General features: G+C 43.6%; 1 protein-coding gene across 4 annotated transcripts in view; it reads left to right on the forward strand.

The window, feature by feature from the left end:
- Positions 1–25370, forward strand: part of RIPOR2 (RHO family interacting cell polarization regulator 2) — a 159638-nt gene that overhangs the window by 13882 nt on the left and 120386 nt on the right. The window contains exon 1 of one of the 4 annotated variants that reach the window (XM_083187818.1): positions 3032–3097. The exons of 2 other annotated variants lie outside the window; for them this stretch is intronic. The gene's annotated coding sequence lies outside the window, so the exon portion shown is untranslated. Of the gene's footprint in view, positions 1–3031; positions 3098–3337; positions 3559–25370 lie in introns of those variants that run through there. One more of the 4 variants, XM_083187817.1, reaches the window with a different exon arrangement.

The raw sequence follows: 25370 nt of genomic DNA on the forward strand, positions 1-25370 counted from the left end.
ATTACAATTCTGATTTCATTCTTTCTAACTCTTGAAAGACCTAAAACCAGACATTCTAGAGAACTTCAAACCATTTCCCATGGCCATGAACTATGGAGACTATTCATGAAGCCCCATTGTAAATTCAGAATTAATTGCCATCCAGCTCAATAGTAGTTAATGCCGGATCAGGTTGCGTTATCGTGAATAGACCATGTTGAATAATTACAAGTAGTCTGAAATACATTTTGAAGCTACTCGCTGATGTGTCTCAGTTTGTAACTATTCAGACATTTGAATCCTTCTATACATCACTTTTGTTAATTCATGCATAGTCGCAATGAAAAGATTGTGCCATTTGTCTGGTGGCCTATGCTAATTACTACAGGACGTATAGTACTGATACAGGAATACAGGCCATAGATAGATAGATAGATAGATATAATGCAGTGGTAGCCAACCCTAGCCCTCGAGAGCTACCAACAGTTCACATTTTCCAGACAACCTAGCTGCTGCACAGCTGCACTCATTAATCACTGACACATTTTAAAAGATCCACAGATGGAGCTAATTAGCTCACTTGTGATTCTGTGAGGAGACCTGCAAAACATGTACTGTTGGTAGCTCTCGAGGACTAGGGTTGGCTACCCCAGATATAATGGCATGTATTCAATGCCGGTGCGAGGGGGTTAAACTGCGAGGATCACAGAAAACCAGTGATCCTTGCAGTTTAACCCCCGCACCGGCCTCTCGCACTATGCAACGTTCCGGGGGAATCCTCGCAGTCACAGAACTGCGAGGATTCCCCTAAACTGCGAGAGCCGCGGCTAGTGCAGCAAACTCGCTGTAATTAGCCTCGATTCTCGCAGGTTTTGGAGGCACATACGCCAATTCTTCCTCGCTCAAAAAACGGAGCGAGGGGGAATTTGCGTATGAGGGGGGTCAATTGAATACTGACAGGGTGAGCGGTGACTGCGAGCAAAAGTCCTGCTCGCAGTCACCGCTCGCCCACGGCATTGAATATATGCCAGTGTATATAATCTATCAATTGTACTTTAAAAAAAATAGCTTTATAGTTCTGTTATGTTTCCTATGATACACTAGCGAACACTTGTGCTCTGCACACCCATGGAAAGTCACACAATCACATAGTCAGAATACCCACATAAATATTTTTTTCAACAGCTGTTGCTGAGTTGTAAAGTTACCATCCTCGCACATAGCAATGGAACTTTTAAATCCATTCAAGTCCCGGTTTGCATGACAACTACTTTATTGGGAGCCACATCATTGAAGCTCTGCAGACGTGTGATCTGATATTGCTTTGAGTTCTGCATTGGCTGCGCCTGCTTGATTTGTGCCCTGCTTGAAAACGCCACAGCAGATTGCACTTCAATAGAGTGAATAATTTATAGGTAGCACTATCACAACAACTGCACAATGGCAGCTTTTATGCCTGTCTAATTAGGGAATGAACGAGGGAGCATTATCTGGCATTTTCCACCGAATTAGCAAAACAAGATACACAGGAGAGAAAAAACCCTGAGCCTGTCTATAGCAGACGTGATCTCAGTATAATTTAATGTGTCCGAAGATCTGGGACGAGAATGGACAGTGTGTTTGCTTAGTACTATTGAGAGCTATTCATGGGTTTAGACACACATTAGTGCGTTGAGTGTTTGATGCCTTTTGGTGTCCTAATGACACACAGACAACATGCAACTTGCGTCCCAGTGAGTCAGTATATTCTTCATTCATTTACAAAAGGACCAGACTGCATTACTCATCCTCGCTATACTTTTAGTACGCAATCGCTCAAACGCTGCCCTTACTAATGTTCACTATCGCACACCACACATTGACCAAAGTGGAAATTGCACAGTGGGTCATCTGGATGCTAGTGCTTAATACTACAGTTTACAATGCACATTTAGGCTGGGCATACACTAGGATAACGTGCAATCGGGGCAGTTTGCCTTTCCCCAGCTGACATTCAGTGATCTGGTCAGCAGCCTGCCCCCACACTCGCGTCACGGCCTCATTACCATGAGAACACCCATGAAACGCTGGGCGTTCCCATATGGTATTGGGGCTGCCCAGCACCTCACACCCTCTCCGCCTGCTATGTTGGGTGCGTGCACCTGGCGAAATGGGCATACGCACTAAAAAAACATTGGTCCCTGTGCAAACGCAGATTAGCTGCGAACAGACCTGTATAAGGTCCATAGTGTATTTAGAAGAAGGGAAAGTTGCTTTTAAAAAGTATAGTTTATTACAAATTTTGTATATCAGACATCACAAAAGCTAATTATCTCTCTAATGGACAAAACCATGTGCAGTGCAGGTGGGACAGATGTAAAGTGTGCAGAGACCGTTTCATATGGGTGCGGTTTCTACTTCAAACTGATACCTATATTGCAGTGTAAAAATGAAGCAGCCAGTATTTACCCTGCACAGAAACAAAATAACTCCCCTAATTCTAACGCTGTACAGTCATATTTCTACCAGACTTCAAAATGTGGGTTACTACTATGCTAGTCTAGAACAATATATACTGAATTGGGCTAAAGCCATGTTATTTAGTGTAACCTCATATATCCTTCCAGTCTTATGTTAATGATCCTGAAGTAGCCGAGCATGGCACGCCTCATGGGTGACATTCATTTTCCATCATCTGGTCTACTTTTTATACACATTCAACAGACATCTGCAGCCCATTACATAATCATGTCTTCTAATCGTTAACACTTCTGGATTCATTCAGTCAGGACAAACTGAGTAAAGGTATAGTGTCTTGGAGCCAGTGCACTTGGGGGCCGATTCAGACCCATTAGTTATTGGCCGAGTTCGTCCCCATCTCCGATGCTCAGGGGTTTGCGAGAGCGAAAGGGAGGGAAGTGGGCGGCAGCAGGGGAACGCACAGAGTTGTATGGCATCTCCACAAACTTTAGGCGCTGCCCTGCTTACCCAGGCTCAGCGATGCCATTTCTGTATTTCTGGGGCGCCAAATATACAATAATAATAAGTAACATTGTATTTTTCCTTTTTCAAGTGGTTGAAAACTTCTCTTTTTTGGGAATAAGATGAAAACCCAATGGTGTGCAATCCTGGGACTAAGGTATTGTTACATGTGTTGTGGAAAAATCATTGTTATTATTGTCGGCATAGGCAATTATACATGATCAGTTTTCAACTGTTTAGGCATTAAATATAGATGTGTTTGAAACTGTGACAGGGTTCTACAACTTTAAACGCAAGCAGCTGCATGTAAGTGAGATTCTCAAACTTCTCTGAGTACAGATGACACCAGAATCAGGCTGAGATCCAGCCCCCTCTACTGCCCCCTCCTCTCTTTCCCTTTCTCTCTGAACATTGGAGCTGTTGCTAGCAGTGTGGGTAATACCAGCCAGTGACTGAAGACAAGCTGCTGATTGATCTCTCCTTTTGGCACTGAAGCCTGGGCATGTTGGAAGTATAATAAGATACAATGGCTCCAGACCGGTCAGGGTAAAGCTTTGTTGATGAGTGCAAAACCACAGATCTAAACAGGGGTATCACCCATCCAGCAACACCCAGCAGGTAAGAGGATACCCACTGATGTGAATAATATATTATCATTTTAGCAAGGCACACTGTACATGGCTGTTATTCCTCTGGGTAGCAATAGAATATGAAAGCTGCTGTCAGATTAGATGTTGGTTTCTTTCCTCTTGTCACTGAGATTTAGGCATAAATATACTGTAGATATTGTTGCTTGTTGAGAGAGGGTTGAATGCATGCTATGTTTTGTAAGTTGCTATTTGGTACCTTGATAGGGAAGCTGAGCATCATTGTGTAATGATGAGTGATTAAAGTGGTGCTTATGGCATGTAGGCTAGGACCACAGGTTGGAATTGTGGTGTCTGTTTTTCTTTTGTTTCTTAATTGCCCTTGATTAGTTTACATGTCTCTCCATAACATAAAGCACCTAAAACAGTGCTTGCCAAGTTTTGAAAAGTGTGTGTGTATGTGTATGTGTATATATGTAATACAGGTCGAGTATCCCGTATCCGAATATCCGTTATCCGAATTATTCCGAAATACGGACATTCCAGAAAGTGAAAAAAAAATTTTTTTTTGCTAAAAACTCACTGGGGACATATGTAACAGCATCACTGGGGACATGATATGTAACTGGCACTATATATGTGCAAGACAATGATTGCTTGGCATTCAAATTCAGTGCTGAGATAGTACACACATTTTGTTTCACGTTTTGAAACCTTGTTTTTTGAACAATTAAAATATGTTTGTGTGTATTTTATGTGGTAATAAAATAAATTTGTGTGTATATTATGTGTTTATACAGCATAAATGCAAGATACTTCAAAATACATCATTGAAATATTAAAATATTCTGAAATACGGAATAATCCGTTATCCAAAATTCTCCTGGTCCCGAGCATTTTGGATACGGGATACTCAACCTGTATATACTTTGAGCTTTTGAGCTATACACACTTTAGGCTAGATCTTGTTTGTTGATGTTTTTGTGTGTTTCAGGTAGCATATTGGATAATTCTGACATTTATCAACACCATTATGACTTTTGAACTAATATACTTATGATCTTTAATAGCCTTGTTGTTATAGCATACGTTTCTGCATATAAATACCTTGCTGTTGAAAATGACTGATCGGTCATGAGGCCTGATCAGTGCAGATACTTGGCTAGTTCTTAATCCCCCATATTGCTATATTTTGTTCTGTTTCTCCATGTGACAGCCTAATGATTACATGACATTAGTCAAATAAATGTTTAAAGCATAACGCGCATATTTAATGCACTGTTCTAAAAACTTCACAATGCTCCACTGATTAGGACAGCAAGTGGGGGATTTTAAAATAATTAGAATGATACAGTTTAAAGGTGCCCACATACGGTAAGATGTGTGACGCTATATGGCAGTTTTCGACCAGTCGCAATAACCAATTGCTTAAACATTTCCGGTATGTGGGCACAATAACAATCCAATGCGCGCATCCACCGGTCGATCATCTTGCTTGCTGATCTCTTCAACAGGCAGAAAGACAACAGCTCATCATCAGGGGGAGATTCTCTTCAAAATGCGGTATAAACCCCGTAATCTGGGTTTTTACTGCATTTTGGGATGCTCTAAGCATCCCCTGCCGGGTTACCGCGACGGGGGGCATCGCCAGAAAATATGGGCTTCTAAAGCGACCCATCGCCGCCCCGCACCGACCCCCCCTTCACCTGTGTTCGGGCAGCACAGAGCTGTGCTGCCCAGACCTGTGACCTCCTCCTTCCTGCACTATGATCCTCTTCTGGGTGCAGGGAGGAGGAGAGCCCGGCGCAGTGCCGGGTAAGGGAGGGAGGGGAGAGCCGCCGGGTCCCCATGGGAACCGCAAAGGACAGCTCTTAACGCGAGAGCTGTCCTTTGCCATAATTATCGCATATGTTACAGCATATGCGAAAATTATGTCGGCGATGGGGGGCGGAGCTGGGCTGCGGATGTTTTAACATCCCACCCAAGATGAGTTAATGATACGCCAATATGATTTGCGTTTGTTAAACAACCTATCCACCTCTCTGATTGTTTACACAATCGTTCTTTGTGTGGGCCTGATATCTTTTTGGCCAGGAGTGTTCTGGATTTCAAGGGAAACTGGTAAGAGGTTGTATTATTCATAAAATCTTACAGTGTGTGGGCACCTTCAAATCCATGGTAGTGATGGAGTGAAGTGTAAAATGAAATGCAAGAGCATCTGTATGAGTCAGTCTCCAAGCTAGTCATCTGTGACAAGATGAAGCCGTCAAAGATGGATTTTAATATAATGTAAAATATACTGTCCGTTATCTATTTTTTTTAGGTTGTGCTGTGAAATGACAGTGGACATGACAAATGTTGCATTATTTCTGTCCCTGTGCAGTAATTATGCATGGCTTCTCTGTCTGACTGACTCACTAAGACATGTTCAAAGGCATAACCCTCTTTATCTTGCCTGGTTACTGTTCTGATTCCTGTACTGCCATTTCTAATTTTACTGTTAGAGCTAGGGAATAAATCTTGTGTTCTACTTGCAGGAAGTTGGGTGGGAGGGTGGATGTGTCATGTCATTTTATTTGGGTAGAGGGGGCGAAACCTAGTTTTGCAAACATCAAGCAGGAAGGGTTGGGCAGATTAGAAACTACCCTAAACAGTCACAACCAATTGGGAGAAAAGGAGAATCTGCAGGTGCATACTCTAAGTAGTGAATAATCATTATAGATTCTGCAATATACAGTAATACTTCTTCAGATCACAAATAGAACCTGGGCAATTGCTGTGTTTCTGCCTTGTCGAGATGCGGTGTAAAAGCTTTACACCTAATAACCGTGGGCAATCAACCTGGCAATTCAACCTGGGTAATAAGGGTTAAACCCTGGTTGACCCCTGTATAATGGGTAACCCGGGTTAAATGTGAAAGTGCCAGACCTGAGTTATAGCCGGGATCAAGACTCCGAATCCGACCCGGCTTTGGGATGTGATAACTGTATTGACAAAGTAAAGTTGAGGTTCTAGATTAATTTTGACCAATCTGGAGGGCAGCCATCAGGGGGGTCTGCGGGGACAGTCCTGAGCCCAGACAGAGTATAATTTGTCATAAACAAAGCAATTTAGAGTTTGAATAGCGCGACCAGTGCTGCAAACGCCGGAGGTCTCACCAGGGATTCAAGAGGGGGAAAGGGGGCCCTGCCTGTTCTTTAAGTCCCTGCCCAACTGGTGCATCCCTAACATTTCTAGGGTTGGTGCACCTATATATTTTTTTTCTGAAGAGTTTGTTAAAATTCAGACTAGCAGTGTTTAGTATTTAGTCTGCATCTACATTTTTCTTTTTTTTTGTATGTGGAATTACAAGTCTCAGCATGTAGTACCTCTAAACTATGTTTAGATTCAGGATGTGCAGTCCAGAGCACTCCACTGCCCGTCCCCCCTCAATATATATACAATCCTTAGAAGTTGTTGCATCTTACAAGTTACTTTAATACTTTAAAACCTCTGTACAGACCCAAAACCTGTGGTTTTATTCAAACACAGCAACGTTTCAATGCATCAGCATTGTCTTCAGGCTGATGCATTGAAACATTGCTGTGTTTGAATAAAACCGTTTTACAAGGATGGAGTGCTACTTTATATTGAATGCTATCATAAGCAAGTAGGCACCCTCTAAGGACTATTTCATCAAAGTGTATTTGCCGGACCCATTGTGTTATATATATATATATATATCATTTATTTTTGACACCTACAATAGTGTCATCAGCGCTCCAATAAGTATTGTACTTTCACAATTCACAACATTTCGAGCAATTTTAAAACACCATATATAAAATACACTTATGGCTTCTTGTTGTTGGAGTGTTTTTTTTTTTTTTCAGTCATTTTATTTTCAAAGATGTAACTAATACCCTATGCGTTTTGTCTCTAAAATAGACTTTATCAGGGTGCTTGATCTTCATACGATTTGGGCCCTACAGGCCTGAATAATTGGAACCTCGATATAGTATACAGGAGGCATTCCCAACCACAGTCCTCAAGGCATACTAACAGTGCAGGTTTTAGTGATATCCAGGCTTGAGCAAGGGTGACTTAATTAGTACCTGAGTGATTCTGATTAAACCATCTGTGCTGAAGCCTGGATATCATTAAAACCTGCACTGTTGGTGTGCCTTGAGGACCGTGGTTGGGAATGCCTGGTATACGGGTTGAGTATCCCTTATCCAAATATCAATTATTCAAATTATTCCGAAAACCATACATTCCAGAAAATATATAATTTTTTTGGGCTAAAAGCACTACTGAGGACATGATATGTAACGGACACCTAATATGTGCAACAAAATGATTGCTTGGCATTCAAATTCAGTATCTGAGATAGTACACAAACGTTTTTCATGTTTTTGAAACCTTGTTTTATGCACAAATAAAATATACCATATATACTCGAGTATAAGCCTACTTTTTCAGAACATTTTTTATGCTGAAAAAGCCCCCCTCGGCTTATACTCGAGTGAGGGTCCCACTTGAGTCAATAAGTTTTCCCAGTTTCTTTGTTGTAAAATTAGGTGCCTCGGCTTATATTCGGGTCGACTTATACTCGAGTATATATGGTATCTGTGTAATTCATGTGCTTGATGTACAACATAAATGCAAGATACATCATTGAAATATACAAATATTTTGGAATACGGAATAATCCATTATACAATATTTGGTACTTGTTTCCTAGCACGGCGCCACCGATTTTGATCTGGTCAGAAAAATTGGGTCGGTCGCATCACATGCGACCAAATCGCATGCGATGCGACCGACCCGATTTTTACATTAGATCCAATCTGAAATGGTCCCTGGGACCCTATTTTACATTGGATTCAATAACAGCATAACTTCACAGGTATACGCATCCCCTCGCGGGGCTCGCTGCGCTCGCCACACTAATCTATTCTCAACTCCACACCGACGTGGATAGTGGGGGTATGAAACGGTCGGAGGATGCGTACCGCGGGCTCGCTACGCTCACCACGCTTCGGGTTGACGTCAATAGTGGGGTGGCGTTCACAATGGGGGGGCATTAATTAATACCCATGATGGGAGCATATGCAATGAGAAATGGGCCATATTGGCCCATTTCCCATTGTTTCCTATGTAAAATATGGTTAATCGCGTCCATCGCATCTTATATGCATTATACACGATCAACGCAATTACAACGTTAAAAATAACTTAACATTGAACCCTATGGCAAAATCGCGTTGTTAATGTGCCATGTGAATGCACGCGATCAATGCGATTTTGCCTTTGCCGGCAAAATGGACCTGATTTCAAAGGAAATCGGGTCCATCGCGTTGGTCGTGTACCTTAACTTAAGGTACACGACCTGTAATGACGGGCGCCGTGCTAGGAAACAAGTACCCAAAATTCTTCTGGTCCCGAGCATTTTGGATAAGGGATACTCAACTTGTATATTATTGTTATTACGATAATGACAATCCATTGTTTTGTATACAAATTGTTAGTTGAAAAATAACATAGTTATAAGTCTTTGGGTGCCTGCGCACTGGGCTCGGTTGTTTGGTGCTAGCTGCTTCACTTTCCAAGCGACAAGTCTAGATTAGGTTGGCCAATTTATAGTAGTAGGTTTTAGTGCACCGAAGCGCACTAAAAACCAACTATAAATTGATAAATAACATTGTAGGTATTATTTGTGGGCTACGTGCGGTAATTTGAAATAGAATTATGTGCAATATACACATAACCTAAATATAAAATATTCCAATACTAAAGCAAAATATTAGTATTTTACATTCTTATTAACAAAGTTCTAAAATCAGTGCTGTGTAACCAAAGATTATAATAGTGTGAAAAATGGGGAAAAAAATTGGTTTCAACGTGAAGAAAATGTCTTATTTTTTTTTTTTTTTTTTTTTTTAATTTATGATAGCACTACATAGAAGTAATCTGTATTCAATTTGTGTATTTTTACGTAATGGACATACATACAGTTCTCAACAGAAATGCCATTTCACTTTCCATTCAGCCTCACATATATAGCTCAGGGACTGCTGACCTTTGACACACTTTTTGTTGAACTACATATTTCATGTGAAGTGTGACCTGCTTTTTAGTGTTTTTTTTTGTTGTTTTTTTTATATATAGCTCTTGTATAGTGATTTTTCTGTACAAAGTTGACCTTGTATTAATATATTTTGCATATATTTAAATACCTGTTACAGTGAGTTCAAAATAGTTTTTACAAAATATGCTCAATAGGTTTTTTGCAACATCCTTAAGTTATCAGAATGTTTAATGCTCTTTTGTATTCACTTAAAACTAGATTGAACGTCCATCCTCAGTAGTAAGTAACATTAAAGCAGTGCTACCAGTGATCTGATTCATGTTGTCAAAATAAAGAATTAACGTGATTGGCTGTCACTCATCCAGTAATTTTTCATTTGACAATGTGTGCTGTGAACATCAGAGTACAATACTTGTAAAATACCTGATGAATTGTTTGTAGGAACACATGCGCACAACATGGAGGCATGGCAGAGACTCAACCGGGGGTGCCGTCCGTGAGTAAGGGAGACCTGGTTATCCCATCTATCTGTGTGCCAGCCATTGGTGGGCATACAGAGAGCTGGAAATTGGCCAGACTGGATCTGCCCAGCTCTAACGTAATCTAATTAGGTCAGCAGCGCACCAGCTATAATCTAAACACTGCCTGCATGAACGCCCGTCCGTGCGCAGATTTCACCTGCACACATGCCAATGGATGTTTTGCATACACATCCTTACGCAGCTCGCGCGCGGGGCAGAAATCATTTGCTATTCGCTGAACAGCGACTAATTTCTCTAGTACTCACAAATCTAAGACACTCTCTGGTGTTTTAGATCTGCGGCGCCCCACATCCGGTGACGTCAGCTGCCCGCCCCTCACACCCATATCACCGGCAAATTTGCATGGGAACACCCATCGTTTTCATGGGAATGCCCATGAAAAGCTGTGCTTTCCCATGGGTGCAGCCAATATCCGCCACCCCACGGCCCCCGTGCTACATGCGAACGGGCAAGTGAATAATCAAGTTTCCGCGCCCGCTCACACAAGGAGGCACATAAATGCCCCTATGTGCAAACGAGCAGGGGAGCGAATGAATTAGAATGAGGGCCTATGTGCGTAACCCAGCTCCTGTTACAGTGTAATGCAGCCTACACTGCTTCTGAGGACAGCCCACAACTCTGGCAGCCGCAGACATAAATGGGGGTAGGTCCGTGAGGCCACATTCCTCTCCCCTACCTTCGGTGGACCAGGTATCACAGAGGCTAATGATGCCTCTGAGCTGTTTGATCAGAACCTAAAGAAAAAGTTATTAAGGCGGAAATTTATCAAAGGTTGAGGAGAGATTGTACCAACCAATCAGCTCCTAGCTGTCATTTTCAAGCCTAGTCTGTAAAATAGTAGATGCTGATTGGTATTTTGGGGTTGAGGTATCAAACATAATAAAGAGTGCAAAAGTGGACAAGGGCAGAAATTGCCCAGAGCAACCAAGTGCCTGCCTTTTCAGTGGAGAACTAGCCCACAACAACCCAATCGGCTTTAGAGGCAGCGTTATTTTATAGGGGTTTCTATATTGAGTGCAATGTATGTGGTACACACAGGCCATTGGATCCACTTGGCCCACACAGCATCCATGTGTCTTTACTTACCTTTTTAGAGTTCACGTTTGGCCACTACAGCTACAGTTAAAAAATTGCTGTCAAAATGGCAACCACGCATGCACAGTAGGAAAATGACTGCCATACTCCGGAGACCTGTGCATGCCAGAGGATACTGAAGGGTGAAGAGGAGGGGAGCCACTTAGAGTCTGCAAACTGACCCCTCGTCTGTTAAAATGCTCCTGGTAGCGTTTATCAAGTACATTTTGTAATATTGATCGGTAGAAGCTAATTGGTGGTTCTGGGCAATCCACTGCTTCACTACGTTTCACTTTGGGTAAATCCCCCTGTGGCAAGCTAAGCAAGGGTATTTGGCATGATCTGAGCAAAGGTGTTAGGGGATATGTGTTCTAAAATTCCTCCCTTTCCATATCTGTGTGCTCCTCTGCATGTTCTTTATTATGTTAGGCACATAACCTTTTTTAAAAGGTAAAGTTCTACACTACAAATCCTAAATGGATGATAACAATATCACTGTATAAACCAATCTTTTTTTTTTGAGCAACCTTAGGGTTACCACCTTTCCCCTTTAATTCCGGACACATATTAATTACACAGGTTCTGTGGAAGTTTAAAACCAGGTGATATGGAGTCTTGAAGTCAGCCAGCCATAGAACCTGTGTAATTAATATGTGTCCGGAATTAAAGGGGAAAGGTGGTAACCCTAAGCAACCTCATTATTAAGGTAAAACAATATTGTTTCATTTAATGCAAATATCAATTTAGTTTTGTTAAGACAAGCCAAAGACAAAACACATCGGGGGAAATTTACTAAGATATGTATTCTGCTTCACATGTGATGTTGCTATGGGCAACCAACCAGATCCTGTCTACTATCTTCTAGAGGGTGCTAAATAAATAAGAAGTAGATTCTGATTGGTTGCCCATAGCAATATTACGAAGATGTGTATTCTACTTCACATGGGAATTTACCCCATCATCTGTTAACTGGATGCTAACATTTCTTATGGCATCTTGATATAGAAGTGAACAGAGATTTATGGGCGGGAACTTTTTATATCACAAAGTTCTCCAGAAAAATGATATTTTCTGAAATTGCAATGTTTCCTGCAAAATACATTATTTGGACACTGAATAAAAATGTTACTGATACTCCTGGTGCAATCCTCAGTAAATGCCCTCAGTGCAAGACTGTGAACCCTCAGCAGTGGAGGAGTTAAAAAGACAGAAGACAGGGTAAAGAGCTCTCCCCATCATGTTAAGTTATTTTCATTGTGCCATTAGGTTTTTCGTTTTCATTGTAAGGTTGTATTATCTAGATGAGCTTCTATTTCTCTGGGCTTAATTCAACAACTAGTGCATTATAAGCTATTTGTTCTACATGAAAGTGCATTCAGAAGTCGTTGGCCTGCAGCACTATTTTTTCTCTCTTGACTTTGCAACGTTATCTTCATATGACTTGTATTTCCACAGACTGCATGTTTTTGTGTTCTCTGAAATCCATTTACAGTTTAAAAAACATTATAGGGATTTTTGTTAATCTTCTACATGGGTTATTATTGATGCTATGCTAATGGATCTGGCATTACCCCTTTCACATTGGACCCAGGTTATTACCAAGTTGGTGATGTAGGGACCCAGGACGAGTTGGCGGGTTGGTCGACCCGCGTTTTAAGAAGGGTTAAACCCGGGTTGCCCTCTGTATAATGGGTGACCTGGGTTTAATGTGAAAGCTCCTGACCTGGGATCACGATACTGGGTCCGACTCTGCTTTGCCATGTGAAAGGGGTAGCTGATTTCTCCACTGTATTTGTACATTGTTACTTTCAAATTGCCATTTATTTATGTTATGTAATTTCCTATGAGTAGCCAGTTAGGAAAAGGATAATGGACAACTTGTAAGGAACTGCCAGTATAAGAAAGTGGATACAGAAAACTAAATTCTCATCCAAAAATGAAGCCCGCAGTGGGGAGACATTGACAATACCACTGGGTACCAGAGGGTTCATTAGAAGCATGGATGTGGGACCTGATAAAACAGAGTTGTGTAGTTGTGACATTTTTTTTTACTTTTTTCAGTATATCTTCAAATTCCATCCAAATGATCATTCATACTCATTACTGCTATATGATGGTATGTTTTGGAGTATACAATGTGTGATATTAGAAAGAACAAGATATATAGGGGGTTATTCTGATTAACTCGGAAAGGCACAATCACTCTCTAATGGGCAAAACCATATGCACTGCAGGTGGGGCTGATGAAACATGTGCAGAGAGTTAGATTTGGGTGTTTTATTGTTTCTGTGCAGAGTAAATACTGACTGCTTTATTTTTACATTGCAATATAGGGTACTTGTTTCCTAGCACGGCGCCCACGATTTTAATCTTATTACATCGTTTTGATCGCATCGATTGCATCGCATGCAATGCGACCAGATCGCATGCGATCAAAACAATGATTTCATTGTACAATCACCCTGATGGGTGATTAGTATGTTATATGCACCCCCATTGTTAACGCCACTTTTAAACCCAACCCGAAGCGTGGCAAGCGCAGCGGTACGCATCCTCCGATCTTTTCATACCCCTACTATCCACGTCGGCGTGGAGTTGGTTTTATATAGTGTGGCGAGCGCAGCGAGCCACTGAGCCCGAAGCGTAGCGAGCCCTGCAAGGGGACGTGAATAACTTCACATTTATTCAGCGTCCCCTCGCGGGGCTCGCTGCGCTCGCCACACTTCAGGCTCGGTGGCTCGCTGCACTCACCACACTATATAAAATCAACTCCACGCCGACGTGGATAGTAGGGGTTTGAATTAGGTCAGAGGACGCGTACCGCTGCGCTCGCCACGCTTCGGGTTGGAGTTAATAGTGGCGGTGGCGTTAACTATGGGGGTGCATATAACATACTAATCACCATCAGGGTGCATGTACAATTAAATCATTGTTTTGATCGCATCGCATGCCATTTTAATGGCATGGCATGGGATGCAATGCGATTTTTAAAATTGTACAGTGCGGCTCTTAGGACCCGAAAATCGGGTCCCATCGCATACCACTAATTAAGGTATGCGATGGGCGCCGTGCTAGGAAACAAGTACCCAATGTAGATATCCATTTGAAGTATACCCCCACCCAAATCTAAAGGCCCCCATACACTATGAGATTTTAGGCAAATTTCACCTGATTTCAGCACCTTGGGCCGATAATCGGGTGAAATCCGCCCAAAATCGCACGTGTGTGACATCCGATCCGATGCGCGGTCCCGTCGGACCGGATCAGGAGGTTCAGCACATAAGATTACGTCCGACCTCCCTGTTTTCTGAGCATACCTGACCGGGGAGCAGTGGGGCGGGCAGCGGTTGCTGGTCGATGCACTAGTGGGTGGTGAGGAGCAGTACGGCGGGCGGCGAGTGCTGTGCTAGCGGGACGGGACGGGCAGCGGCGTAGAACGGCCAGTCATTTGACAAGTTATTTAAAAAATCTAATACCCGCCGCTGCCCGTCCCGGCATCCCGCTGATATGATCACAGCCTGACCCGCTAGTGCAGCGCTCAACACTCGCTCCTCACCGTCCAATAGCCCAGCACCTTGAGTGCTACCCTGTGTGTTCCATAATATTTGTATATGTTATTAATGTAAATGTACACTTTAAAGTTCTTTTGCAATGCTTTTTGACCTTGCTACTAAGTGCCCACTGCAGTGTATGTAATGGAGAGAATAACCCTATAATACTACTACATTTTTATTAACTTCTAAACCTGTGTTTGCTTTTCTGGATGCCTGTGTGTACTGAGTCATAAAATAATGGATTTGAAAGATGTTTGACTTAATTACTTTGCTGCAGTAGATCCAAGCATCCTACTAGGAAATTGTATCGTCAATGCATGCTGTTAGCATCAATTATTTTGTTGAGAAGATACAAAAATAGAGCGTGAATAGGCATGTAAGTGCACATAAGCACAGTGGTAAGCATGAATATGTAAATGAACATTGCTTCTGTTTCGCTAAAGCAAACAATAAAGGGCTTATATAAAGTAGTTATTTGCGTCAAAGCAATCACATGCGTCAAAGCACTCTTAGAAGTCATCTTGCTGAGTGGAAATGTATTTCTTTTGTTTTGTATGTAGCACATCGGCTTCTTTATTACCAGCTAATGGTGTATTAAAGGTTAACCTTTAGTGTCAGGAAAAAGGGCACTACTGCGCTGTGGTATGCGGTCAATGGGTAGACAATGTCCAGGTCGACACCTTGTAATGGTCAACATTGCCAAAAGGTCAACACAATCTTATGGTCGACATACGTTTTTCACAATTTTTGTTGTTGTTGAAAAGGTTTTTTTTTTACTATCCAAGTGGCAATACAATAGTGTGCTGAGCATAGCGATGTAGACTAATATGGTGTCTCTGTCAACATATGTGAAAAACACATGTCAACCTTATTCATGACGATCAGAAGCTTGTGTCAACCTTTTGTGAATGTCGACCTAGGATATGTCAACCATTTGAAGGTGTCACCCTAGTCACTGTCAACCATTAAGGGTTTACCTAGACATTATCTACCATTTGTACCATAACCCTGTCTCCTTACTGTGCATACATGCTTAGCACAAAGACCCAGAGAGGTCGGTCCTCCAATCTGTTGGACTGCTGCACCATGTGACTGCAGTCATCTTGTAGATCGGTACTTAGGGCCTGATTCAGACCTGACTGCTGCTGAGCGAATTAGCATTGGTCAGCAAACAGGTAGACGACGCCCCGCTATAGTAAAATCCCGCCTTGCGAATTTGTATACTGCTAGCGAAGAATTTGCAGTCAGGTAAAAATGTACAAAACTCATCGCAAGCCGCTCACCATTTAGTGATATTTTTTTTTTTTTTTGCCTGATTGCAAGCTGGGAGTAGCCAGGGACTTAATTAGCGACTGCGATGAATGCAGGCATTTCCGGCATGGAGCAGACGTCGCAAACCCTCCCCTAAACGCTTGGTCCCTGTGTTTTCCTAGTTACTCCTAGCATTTTTTCTGTTACAACTGTCTCTTTCTTAGCACTCCAACTGAATGGCTGGCTACCACCCCCAGATGCCTATGTTCTGTCAATTACCTGGAAACGGCCATCAAAGGAAAAATACAGCGGGATTTATTCTCTAGCAGGCGTTGCGCGCACACACACTGTGGCCCGTACACATGCACAGTTCTTTGATAATCGGCCACTGTGCGAATGTCGCAGAGCAGTACTCTGGCGCTTAGTACTGTGTGTGAGCCTGTTATGTGATATTTGGGGACACAAGTCTTCATGCTTCTCTCCAGAGAGCCCTGCATATGAAACTGTTACAGCACCTCTGCACTGCTACCAGTGTGGTACCCCCAAAGAGTGTGGTACTCCCTAGGCTTATAAATTGTAATCCTGTACAACTCTATAGTAAGACTCTAAGGGCCAGATGTATCAAGCTTCAAAAATTGATAAAGTGGAGAGTGATAAACAACCAGCCAATCGGCTCCTACCTCTCATTTTTCAAACACAGCTTGTGACATGGCAGGTAGGAGCTGATTGGCTGGCTGGTTATCATTCTCCATTTTATCACTTTTAAAGCTTAGTACATCTGGTCCTTTGAAGCTTGATACATCTGTCCCTAATACTGAGCTCTGAGCTTTCAGCGGGGACTCTCCCATATCTGTTCTGCTTGCACTGCGTGTAGAGAGCCTCAGGGCTAAATCAATTTTCCCTTTGTGTAAAAGACCTGAATGTGACGTAAAGTGAGGGCATAAGTTGTTAAACGCCCTTACAGCATTTTGTATTTTGTCTGTAATTTAGGTTGGTGTAGGTTATTTTGCTTTCATTCAGATTGAGTGGACCCTCTCTCTCCATGCTTAGGGCACAGTGGCTCGCTTTGCTTGTCATAGGTTTATATTTCCCCTCCCTGTAGATATGGACACAGTGCATGATGGGAAAGGTCCTCCCAGCAAAGAGAATCTAGCTGTTACCATGTAGAGCGGGGCAGCTGGCATGCAGTCAATGAGACGTGACTGCAGTCTATAAATTAGTAGCCCCACACTGACAGTTGGGCTCTGAGGGGACAGTTGGAGCAGTGTTGAGGTGGCCATTTTGGGGGACAGATCTGCATGATCCAGCAGAGGCAGACTAAGGTGTAGAGGCATAGGTGGTCTCTTCCTGAAAGACAGACGGTGGGCAGATCAGAGTAGATGCCTCATTCCTTCAAGAGAGCCTTAGTACAGAGCTGGCAGCTTATCAGTCCTAAATTGCCCATTCTGGAGGTGACCGTTGGATATAATGACTGGTCAGTAGTCCTCTATTTCCAGAAGTACAAATGTCCCAAGCTGTTCTTGCAGAGGCACTGCGTCAGAGGGAGCACAGACATTTAGCTGAGCAAAGTATAACCTAGTCCAGGGGTCCTCAAACTATTTGCTCTGGGACCCCATCAGACAATAAAAATAATTACAGGATCCCAGCAAGTTATTGCAGACGGTCATCACATCACACGTGTAGTCAGCAGACAGCACATACATGGCAGCATTGTTGAGGCACAAAGTGATGGGAGGAGTCTAATATAACAGACAATCCAACAGACTTTTCAGGCTCCTTGAATCACTGACTGAGATTAGAGAAGTCATCAGCCTGATGGTCAGCAACATGGAGTCGTGACCCCATGCTGAGAAGGCTGGGACCCACAGTTTGAGAACCGCTGACCTAGATTAATTGTCAGGACAGTTCTGCTAAAACCAACATTTGGAAAGTCTCATTACTACATGGTAACAGGCAGCCCCTCTAAAGGTGGAGGAGAGAAAAGATGGTGCACTAGATTGGGCCCTCCCTCGTGTGGACACCCAGTAAATAAATAAGATAATACTTCCTTTATGGGGGTGATCTGTTGTGGTGTTGCTTCTGTTTTTCGTTTCCAAATCCTCGAAGTTTTAACTCACGACATATGTGGGTAGAAGAGGCAAAATACGACAATGGGTGTATCTGTGTATAATCTTCACATAGGAATAGGATATATGGTTTGAGGTGCGTACCTCACTTACACAATCTAAGGTAAGGTTAAATACGTAATGGTATCTTTAAGAGAAGTGGTGTGGGTGGCATACCCATACTCACGGTGTCATGTGCTGCTGCAAGCGTATAAAGGTATCTGTCCGGTCTGCTTGCATAAAAATTCTTTATTTGCACTGGTACAAGTAATAATAGGTACAAGGACCTACAGTCGGACTCAATCCGGATGGGTACCGGCATAGGAAATCACAGTTGCACCTCAGGATTTACCTCTGAACCTCCCCCCATCGTTTTTTAAAAACAATAGTCAGCTCCTCAGACCAACATGTTTCGGGACCTTCTGTCCCTTTTTCAACGCTGGGGGAGGTTCAGAGGTAAATCCTGAGGTGCAACTGTGATTTCCTTACGCTGGTACCCATCCAGATTGAGTCCGACTGTAGGTCCTCACGGCTACCACAGGACACTGCCTGTTGTTCCTATACCTCTTCTTTTATTATTACTTGTACCAGTGCAAATAAATACATTTTATGCAAGCATACCGGAAAGATACCTTTATACGATTGCAGCAGCACATGACACAGTGAGTACGGGTACGCCACCCACACCACTTCTTTTAAAGATACCATTACGTGTTTGACCTTACCTTAGATTGTGTTAGTGAGGTACGCACCTCAAACCATATATCCTATGTGAAGATTATAAACAGATACACCCATTATCGTATTTTGCCTCTTCTACCCACATATTTAGTGAATTAAAACTTAGGCCTGGTACACACCAGAACGATCCTGATTGTTAGTAGATTGTTAGCAGATTGTGTGATGCTCGCACGATCTGTTGAGTGCACACAATCTGCTAACGATCTGCATCCAATCTGATCCCAATCCGATCTGAGTCTGTATCCAGTTGAATGGATCTTTTTACAGATCCTCACTGCAGCAGGTAGGATCTGTAAAACGACCAAACGACAGCGGGGACGCGCATCGGATTGGAATCGGATCGGAATTGGACCTAAACATGCCCAATCTACATACAATCTGCATCCAATCGGTCGGAATTGGATCCAGATTGATGGAATTGAGCCCTAATCGTTCTGGTGTGTACCCCCCCTTAGAGGCTTTGGAAACGAAAAACAGAAGCAACACCACAACAGATCACCCCCATAAAGGAAGTATTATTTTATTTATTTACTGGGTGTCCACACAAGGGAGCGCCCAATCTAGCGCACCATCTTTGCTCTCCTCCACATTCTCTATTAAGTCTTAAAGGTTAGACCGCAGCCCCCTTAGGAGCGCCCGAGAAATATCCCATACTTTTAGTAAAGTATCCAGTGTAATGGAGAACATGTATCATGCGCTTTCCAGCGAGGAGTCAAAGACAGAACCTTATTGAAAACTTCAGTCAGCAACCTCCAAGACTTAAAGCTGTGGCTACACTGTTCTATTTGCAATAGCGATTTTGGATTTATAGTCAATCTCGCATAGCACGTTGTGCAAATCGCATCGCACTGAGTTTAGATATCATCTGGATATACGAAGTAAACTTTGCCACTAGTAATTAAGAAACAATCGTGTTAACCTAGAGCGATTTGGAAGCTCCAGTCTATACAATTTCTGAATAAATCGCTGATTCGGCAACTTTGTTTTATAGGATATGGATCATATGGTTGATGGTCATTAGGTGGACACCACTAGATCGACATACTGCAAGGTCAACATGGGACGAGGTCAACAGGTCGTTAGGTCGACACAAGCATTAGGTCGGCATGGTCTAGGTCAGGGCGGGGCAACACCGGCCCTCCAGATGTTGATGAACTACACATCCCAGCATGCCTTGTATCAGTTTCAGCATGGCCACATAGCAAAACTAATGCAAAGCATCCTGGGATGTGTAGTTCCTTAACATCTGGAGGGCCGGTGTTGCCCAGCCCTGGTCTAGGTGGACAGTCGAAAGGTCGACATTTTTCACCGTTTAGTTTTTTTTACCCGAATGTCGTAATGGATACAGGATAAAGTGCACGCGTCCCCCCTTTATTCTTCCACCATGCCCTAGTGGATGGTAGGGCATGAAATACCGCCTGTCGGCACATGTTGGCTCAAAAACAGTGAAAAACCCATATGTCGACCTTTTGACTGTCGATCATGTCCCATGTCGATCTTGTGGTGTCGACTTAATCACTGTATCCCGTTTTATAGCACAGGGAGCCTGAAAGTTCCATATAGTGCACCAACAAGGCCATTTCAATTGAAATGATTTAACATACTATAAGGCGTCCCAATGGTCAGGTATTTATACAGTATGTAACTGTATTAATGTAGGTAGTATATTTAAGACTGTAAATTGCTGTTACTACAGGTATTTGCTGTACATTGTTTATTATATTCACTGTGAATGGTTCCACAATCTTTCTATTAATAGGCAGAGTAAAAGAGTGCATACGAGTGAAACATGTTCATTATATGTATTGTAAGTCACAATTGCCTATGGTAACTGACCCAAAAGTTTTTATTAGTGGTAACGATACACACAGATGATGTGAGTATAATTGACTACCTGTTGATCAGACCTATCAAAACATTCGGCTGATATTAGTATACTCCAAATCAGTGCTCAAAGTGGACATTTTAAAGTGGGGGCATGGAGAAGTAAAGGAAGTAGTTATGAGCAAGCTTCAAAAAAGAGGGTGTGGTCACTCAAAAGGGGGGTGTCTACGTGGGGCAGTGTGTAACCTGGGGGAGCACTGACGGGATGGGATGAAATCAGGGGCACTTTACTGCACAATGCATCCACCCAAAGGAAGTGTAACCGGATTGGACCCATTGCGCAGCCACCGAGGGTGTACGATATATCGTTGGGGTACATGTGTACCGGTGACTTGGCATAGTGTGGGAGGGGCGGCACATAACCGGGGGGGGGGGGTACTACAGTGAAGAACAGCATGTGATTTGGGGAGCAGTCGGAGAGGGGCAGTAGGTGACTGGGTAGCCTGCTCCAGCGGCAGCTGTGATGCTAGGAGAACAGCGTCTGTAGTCACTGGAGGGGACCAGTGACTGGATTACAAACCAGATGAAACCTTCTCCCCTGCCTCATGGTGCAAAGCAGCGCGCTGCCTCTGCAAACTTTAAAAGAAAACTTCTTCAGGATCAGTGGGGAAGAAGTGCCGCTATGCCATACCGTCACATATCGGCTCACTTTGATCACTGCTCCAAATATATCTGGTTGTTACACCAGTTTGCAGGATACACTCACACTCCCATTACCATCACTCAGTGGTGCCAAGAGAGGGGCCCCAGGCCTGATGGAGGGGCCCGGTTGGGCTACCTTACCTGACAGCAGCAGCCCTTCTAAACCCAGCACCTGCTATTTTTTCCTGTATATTAGTCTAAAGGTGCATGGCCACCCCTCCCATGATTAGGCCCCCTGGATAGTAACTGGGCCAGGCTCTCTACTGCGCTGCCAGTGTACACGTAACAGTGAGTGTATCTGTTTATGATGCATGCAGTAGCAACTTTACCCATTATCCAAATATAACATTTAGAAAAGTAAATAAAACACATTTGCACATTAATTAAATAAAACCCTCCCATTTATGACCCTTAACCATCCTTTTTTTTTTTTTATAATTCAAAATGAGTCCGTAATTTGTAATCCAAAGGGTCATATGGTCTTTTAGTCAGAGAAATCCAAGATCTGACAGGATAGGACTCTGGTTTATGACCCAGTAGTCCTACTGCACAAGCGGTGGCTGCTACACTAGCCACTGTGGGCACTGGGAGGGATCCTTTTGGACCCATCGTAGCCTACTCCACATAAAAGCACTGTGCAATATTAATGTATCGGAACTGCTTTATTGTGGACAAATAAGATCAGTTAAATGCATATTTAATAGTGTTTTGAAACCAATGTGTTGATTAATAAAAAAATATCTGTATATCAGGGGATCTTTTTTTATACTTTTCATATATATTGTACTTTATTTATGCAATGTGTGTCCGTAGGAAACCCTTTCTTTTTAATGTCACTTAGTTTTACATGGTGTGTGTGTGTGCGCGGACCCTAAAAAACTTTCAACTCCTGAATGGGAGTCTGCATTTTAGGCACCTATCGCTCCATTAACCACACACTATTTAAATCTGTTTTGGTTTCTATCTTCAATTCTGTTCTCTAAAGTGTATATCTGTCCTTTTTACACGAAAGTCTGGCACGGCTCTCCCAAACAGCTGACTTCCTTCTCAGAGGAGGAAACAAATTGAAGCTGACAACTCCTTGGAACTGGCACATAGATATCTGCCAGCCCTTTTTAAAGCATCTGAAATACCAGACCTTGGTGCCCACAGAAACTGGAATTGACTTTGCCTAAGCATGTCATCCACCTAATTACTGCTGTCCCATTGAAGCAGGCAATGCACTTATAAGCTGTTTTTTCCATTTATAATCGCAGTTGGGTTCTCCAAGACAGTGACCTTTCAAAGTCTTGAAACTATAAGATATTTCAATAAATGTTGAGAGCCAGCTGCTTGGCGGAATTACGTTAAGGCTTTAATACATGTAATTCTGTAACTGATGTTAACATATGAGCGGAGTGTTGCAAAACTTTAGAAAGTTTGATTCAGAAGAGATGTGCTTACACATCTCTTCGTGAGCCAATACCCTTCTAAGACCTACAATGCCTTTTTATTATTTTCACTTTTCTTTAGTATTTGCCATTTTTCACTTTGACACGTAGGGTGACATTCTATGGGCTGAGAGAAAAGCGCATATATTTTTCGCACTCCACATCGCCGCTCTTCGCACTTTCAGAAATCACATTTTTTAGTCATAATTCGCATATTTAATGGGATGCGCATTAGAGGCTAAAAAGTGCGATTGAGTGAGATAATGGGCGAATTTTCGGCATGAAAATGTGCAAATTTGAGCTTATGTGCGATTTTGGGTTTGTATAAAAAAAAAAAAAAAAAATTGCGTGGGGTACCCCCAGATTTTTTGTCCACCCTATTTTTGGAACCAGGACCGGTCCAAGAGTCCGGGGCTGGTTTCAGAAATACGGGGGACCCCCCCCCCCCGTATTTTGAAACCAGCACCGGGCTCCAACAGCCCGCAGTGTCATGCCACAGCCGGGGGACACTTTTTACATAAGGTCCCCCGGCCATACCATGAGCGCCTTGGACGGGGTACCTGGAGGAGTGGGGACCCCCAATAAAGGGGTCTCTTCCCCCCCCCCCCCCCAAGGCTTCACCCGTCCAGGGCTGAAGCCCGGGGCTGTCACCGGCGTCCCTGGCCAGTGGACGCCGGCCTGATGGTGTAAAATCTTTCAATCCTAACATTGCTTTATACAGGAAAACTACAAGTCCCAGCAGACCTCCCCCGCAGGCTGGGACTTGGAGAACCACAAGTCCCAGCATGCGGGGCATTAATAGGCCCGCTGGGACTTGTAGTCCACCTGTAAAAAGCATGTTAAAAGAAAACACACACACAGAAAAGTAAAACTTTATTACATACACATCCACACACCTCACTTTTACAACCACATAATCACCGATCCAGGATCCAGCGCTGGTCTCCCTTCTGCTGCAGAGCCGGCTACCCCCGCACTGACAGCGGGGACAACCGGTTGTCTCCGATGCAGCTAACAGCTTCTGTCACGTTGTCCCAGCGCGACACAGGCTGAGAGCGTGATTGGGCGATGCGTCTCCATGGAGACGCATAAGCCGAAGACAGGCAGTTCAGGCAGTCAGAACAACTCTCAATTTACTTGAGGAGGATACTCCCGCGCCCACGTCCATTTTTGGCTGCGCACAAAAACAACAGGTCACCTTTCCCGACTCGGTAGAGTTGTACAGACCATTACTGACTGTGTGGAAAACGCCGGACAAGAAATTTCAATTGTCCAGGCGCATGAAAATGCTGTACCCTTTTTCTCCAGAATCTAGGGAGAAATGGGAAAATCCACCTCCAGCAGACGTCTCGCTGTCCTGGCTGTCAAAGCGCACCACCCTTCCTGTACCGGCTGCGGTGACATTGAAGGAGGCTCCTGACCGTCACCTAGAGACTACGGTAAAATCCATTTATTCTACAGCTGGGGTTTTACTTAGGCCGGCCTTAGCCTCAGCTTGGGTCAGCAAGGCCATGGAAAAATGGGCCGACGAGTTGGCGCTAGGCTTACAGAGCGGCAGACCTCGGGAGGAACTGCTCCAATTGGCCCTGTATGTAAAAGACGCGTCCATCTATACAGGAGAGGCCGCAGCAGATATAGCTAGGGGCCAAGGTCTCCGCCTCAGCAGTCCTGGCCAGGCGCACTATTTGGTTAAGATCCTGGCAGGCTGAAGCCAATATAAAGAAAGCCGTAGAAGCATTACCCTATGCGGGGGATATGCTGTTCGGCCCTGAGCTGGACAAGCTTTTTGCCCAAGCCACGGGGGGCAAGTCTACCTTCCTTCCCTCGTCGGCCCCGGCACCAAAGCGCCAATATATACGGCTCCTTCCTTTCGTGGTGGGGCGTCCTTTAGAGGCCGCTCCAGGGGAGGTTTCTCGTCCTTTCGACGACGTAGAGGCAGAGGTGCCGCCGCCACTACCCGTAGAACAGAGCCAAAGGTTGCAGAAAACCAGTGGCATGATGGGCTTCCCGAAAATTTGGGGGATCCCAAGGTGGGCGCAAAGTTATCCCTTTTCGAGAACGTCTGGAGATCCCACTGCAGGGACGTTTGGGTGCTTCAGATTGTGGAACACGGGTACAAGCTGAAGTTTGTTCAGCTTCCACAGATTTTTCACTACAGGCCTACCTGCTTTGGCAGAAGCACGAGGGGCTGTAGAAAACTCCATTCACAAGTTCCTTCAGGCAGGGGTCATTATACCGGTCCCCAAAGCACAGGAAGGACTGGGTTATTACTCCAGTCTTTTTGTGGTACCAAAGCCGGACGGCTCGGTACGCCCAATCCTCAATCTGAAGCACCTGAACGAGTACGTAGTGTACCACAGATTCAAGATGGAATCCATAAGATCAGTCATCGCAAGCCTGGAACCAAGGGAGTATCTTCTGTCACTGGACATAAAGGATGCATATCTGCATGTTCCCATCTGGGAACCCCACCAGCGGTTCCTCAGATTTGCTATCCGCCACCAACATTATCAGTTCAGGGCACTCCCTTTCGGTCTGTCATCAGCACCA

The sequence above is a fragment of the Crinia signifera genome, chromosome 5 (assembly GCF_055691185.1).
Source record: "Crinia signifera chromosome 5, ASM5569118v1, whole genome shotgun sequence".
Taxonomy (NCBI): domain Eukaryota; kingdom Metazoa; phylum Chordata; class Amphibia; order Anura; family Myobatrachidae; genus Crinia; species Crinia signifera.